This window comes from Grammomys surdaster, unplaced genomic scaffold (genome assembly GCF_004785775.1).
Source record: "Grammomys surdaster isolate TR1022 unplaced genomic scaffold, NIH_TR_1.0 223967, whole genome shotgun sequence".
NCBI lineage: Eukaryota > Metazoa > Chordata > Mammalia > Rodentia > Muridae > Grammomys > Grammomys surdaster.
The window spans coordinates 7,305-12,077 of record NW_021624416.1 but is presented as its reverse complement, the minus strand read 5'-3'; the positions used below and the strand labels follow the sequence as shown (position 1 = coordinate 12,077).

General features: G+C 40.0%; 1 pseudogene; it reads left to right on the top strand.

The window, feature by feature from the left end:
* The first annotated feature begins 3,841 nt into the window (after window positions 1-3,841).
* LOC114616013 lies at window positions 3,842-4,279 on the top strand (annotated as a pseudogene).
* Window positions 4,280-4,773: the final 494 nt, after the last annotated feature.

Sequence of the window (4,773 nt, the reverse complement as noted above, 5' to 3'; positions counted from 1 at the left end):
CTCTCTCTCTCTCTCTCTCTCTCTCTCTCTCTCTCTCTCTCTCTCCATCCATCCATTTATCTCCCTCTCTATACATCTTTCTGTTTTCAAAACAAGAATACTATTTAAATATATATCTGCAAAAAAAAGTTCAAGTTACAGGAAATAGATAAATCCTGAGACCCATTAGGGACAAAGGAAGTTTGAGAATATCAAATATAGGCAAAATCTAATTCAAAAGCAAATACTACAGGTACTGAAATTAGTTTAACCACATAGAAATACAAACTCAGAAGACTCCATTAGAAGTTCATATCGTGTCACTATTTGTAAAAGAGAGTCTATTGCTTTTATACAAGGGTTAAAGTTTAAGTACAGTTTATACCTACAACCTAGCAATCTACCCAGGCTCACTCTTTCTCTGGTTTGCTTTTTCTTACTATGTAACTCACAAATGTATTGTTATCACATCTTTCCTATACCGATATGGATAGTCCCCAAAAGGCTAGATGATCCTAGGTGGTATTCAAGTCCTACAGTATGGTCACAGTTTAGTTATTATAATCTGGTTCTTATAAAATTGCAAACTTTGAAAGAAACAGTCTAGTGGTTTAAATAAGAATGCCCCCTACACCTGGCTAATATATTTGAATGCTTAATCACCAAGAAATAGTGTTATTTGAAAGTATTTAAAGGATTAGGAGTTGTGATTTGTTGGAGAAAGTATGTCACTGGAGGTCGGCTTTGTGATTACAAAGCCAAGGTCAGTGTAATTCTCTCAGCCTGAGAACCAGGATGTAGCTCTCAACTACTGCTCCAGCACCTGCGTACTTCCATGCTCCTTGCCAAGATGATAATGCACTAAGCCTCTGAAACTGTAATCAAGATTGCAATTAAATGCTCCTTTCATAAAAGTTGCTTTGGTCATAGTGTGACTTCACAGCAAAACAAATTACTAAGACAGGCAGTGTCCATGGATAAGTCCTGTGACACTTGGAAATCCAAGAAGCAGTGACCCAGTAAGTTCAATGTGCCAGCAATTAAAAACAAAGACTGAAGCATGTCTAAAATTATCTATAGGTAATGACACAAGTGTAAGGGACATGATGGACTAAAACAGAAGAAATATACCAACCCTGTTTTTGATCTTATGCATAACCAAAGCAGTAATAAGGTACAACAGGAGTATGAGAAGCCAAGGACTCAGAATCTCTTTTCATCTTCCAACTTCTGCAAGTAACACTTTGTTGGGAGAATTTTCCAGCCCCCATGGAAAGCTCTTATCTTTTGGGTGTGGGTAATGAGTGCAATGAAAAATGAAAGCTTTTAATTTTCAGAGCTAGAAGCCAAAATGAGCTACCTGAGTTACTGGTTGCAGGGGGAGAACCATTAGTGTATTGAGCACATTGTGCAGGTACAGATTCCAGGCTCTTTCAACATCTGAACATTGGACCTTCCAAATCTCAGAGTTCCCATGATCTCACCCAGACCATCCTATAACTCCCCTGTCTAAAGTTTTGGTGGAAGTAACTCTGCCTGTTTGTTTCTTCTTGGGCAGAGAAGAGAAGACGGTTCCAAGGCCTCTGTAACAAGACAATTCACACTGGGGAAGAGGTTACTATGAGATCCTGGACCCGAATTCTGCTGTTGTGACTGACATGAGTCTTGAGTATCCTCTGTGGAGAAGTGAATACACAATATTAGCAAATCAAAGGTGGGTGTATCTCTGACCAAAATGAAGAACTATAAGAAATTAGATGTTATTTAATTAATTTCCTCCTCCTCCAGCTACCTATTATTTGTCTTGTCCATTTCTCTGATCTGTGATGCTTTCCACTGGTTAAAGGAATTTTTATCCTGTGGAGACACTGAGTTTGGTCATTCAGCCTTATGTATGAACCCACACCATAGCTCACAACCATCTGGAACTCCAGTTCCAGGGGATGTGTTCCAATGTTCTCTTCTGCTCTACTTGGTCACTGAATGCACTTAATATGCATAAAATAAAAAATTTTAAAAACCTAGATGTCTTTTAAGTCAAGGGGGTCTGTTCATCATAACGCTGATTCTCCAGCCTTGATACTAAAGCAATGGTAGCCTAGGGCTTGGGCTTTAGCTATAGGTAGGGTACTTGCCTAGTGTGTTTTAAATTCTTAAGTTCAATACCTAGTAACATAAAAATAAAATAAATAATAATCCAAAGCACAGTAGACTCTAGCTAGTGTGCAGCCAACACAGGCCAGGGCATTTTAAGTCCAGTTGAAACAGAGAAAGAGAATAACTAGGAATGAGGTGGCACATGCAATTGTAAAGTAGGGATTAAACCTCACAACAAATATATACGCTGGTTAAAGAGTCATATTTGGTGTTCTTATCAGTGGCACAGAATGGGAGTTCAAAGAACAGTTGGTCAGGCTCAGAAGACAGCCAAAGAAGGGAGCAGAGTAGTGAAACCTGAGATGCAAAAGAACAATTAGAATCAGATCCATCTGTGATAGCCGTGTTGATCTGTTTCCACCTGAGAGTCCCAACCCTTATTACCTAAGATGCTTTGAAGAGAATCTGATGGTTTTCTTTGTAGCCATACTTACTTCTGGACTAAGCTTTGTGAAACTAGTGAAGAGAACTCAGTAGGGACTGGAGTCTTAAATTTAGTTCCCAAAGAGATCCAAATGTCCTATGCAGGTATGCATGAATGAGATACAGAGTCTGACCTGCATGGATTGTCTTAGTTGTTGTGACACATACCCTGACCAAAAAAAGCAACATAGGAGAGGAAAGAGTTAGCATGGATTGCAATTCCAAGCTGGAGTGCATCACTTTGGATGAAGTCAAGGCAGAAACAGGAGCAGCTATGTAAGGCTGTCACTTCACATTGGGAGTTAAAAGCAAAGACAGAACATACACAATGTTGCTTTTTTGCTCTCAGTTAGCTCTTTGTACTCTTAAATAGCCCATGAAATGGTTATACCAAATAATAGGCTGGATCTTTCTATATGAACTAACCATCATGATCCACCCCGACTCCCAGATAAGTCCACAGACCAATCAGATCTAGGCAATTTCTCAGGTGAGATTCTTGGTTGTGCCAAGCTGAGAGCTCGACTAGGCAGCACATGGACCTTCACATACCCAGCCAAGGCTCCTGCTTCACTTCCACACTTCACATTCTGCACAGGATGCTGGGTAGAAAATGAAGTGGAAAGATTTCTGGGGAAAAGCTCAGCTTAGCTGTGGTGACCAATTACAAAGTCACCACCTGAGAAAATAAAAGCATATCACTATAAACAACTGAGGTTTAGATACTTATTTTGACCTTGGAGTAATTTCTGTGATAAAATGACAGCCCTGCAACTCTTTTCAGATTATTAGCTTTCCCAGACTCTGGGCAGAAGAGCAATGTCAGGCCCTGATAAAATTCTGTACTATGAGTGGCAAAAAGCCCAGAGTGAGGTAGATGGAAGTCATGCAAGTCATAGCTTTTTAAGTTCCTAATGTGTACTAGACCTCATACTAAACATAGAAACCATGATGGAAAACAAGAAAAGCATAGGCTTTAAGCTCCCAACACTCACAATAAAGCAAGAGATGGAACATGGAAAGACTCTTGGTTCATTAGCTGTAGCTATGATGTACACTCCAAATGAAGAGAGTAGTGATCTACGGACTTCATAACTTGATCTAGGAAAGTCAGAGTGAGGAATAGAAGGAGTCATGTAGGAACAAGATGTGGAATGTTCAAAGGCTCCAAGGTAAAAGCAAAACTGATCAAGATGAAAAGCTGAAGACAGAACTTACAGAACCGGAAGTCCTGTGTAGATCTCTTTCCTTTTGTGGCCATCGGTGGATCTCAGCCGCCAAAATGAAATTCAATCCCTTCGTGACTTCTGACCGAAGTAAGAACCGCAAACGGCATTTCAATGCACCTTCTCACATTCGGAGGAAGATCATGTCTTCCCCTCTTTCCAAAGACCTGAGACAGAAGTATAATGTTTGGTCCATGCCCATTCGAAAGGATGATGAAGTTCAGGTTGTTCGAGGACACTACAAAGGCCAGCAGATTGGCAAAGTGGTCCAAGTGTACAGGAAGAAATACGTCATCTACATTGAGTGAGTCCAGCGAGAGAAGGCTAACGGCACAACTGTGCATGTGGGCATCCACCCCAGCAAGGTAGTTATCACCAGGTTAAAGCTGGACAAGGACCGCAAGAAGATCCTGGAGAGGAAAGCCAAGTCCCAGCAAGTAGGAAAGGAGAAGGGCAAATACAAAGAGGAAACGATTGAGAAGATGCAGGAGTAGAGACATCTCATGCACGGCTTTCATTAAAGACTGCTTAAGTAAAAAAAAAAAAAAAAAAGAAAGAAAGAAAGAAAAGAAAGAAAAAGAAAAAAGAAAAAGAAAAGAAAAGCTGAAGACGAGCATGGTCAAATCTTAAAAGACAGAATGTGTGCAGTATGAGGCTAAAACTAAGGCAACACCAGGCCTTGTGTGGCCTCGTAGGCTACAGGGATGATTTTGAACTTATTATGAAAGAGTAGCAAAGATGTCTCATTGAAGGTTTTAATTTAAGGAATGACATAATCAGATTTCCATAGTGAGATATGTGTGTGCATAATGTGTTGGAGAGAGGCCAAGTAGACAGTTGGAATGTTAGCATAAAATACAGGCAGAATGAGGTAGTAAGTGGAGTCCCAGGGAGAGACAATGGAGGTAGAGAGAATGTGGGATTCTGTGTAGGAAATAATACTGATGTTTCCTGGCATCAACAAAATCTTTTTTTTTCTTTTTTTTTT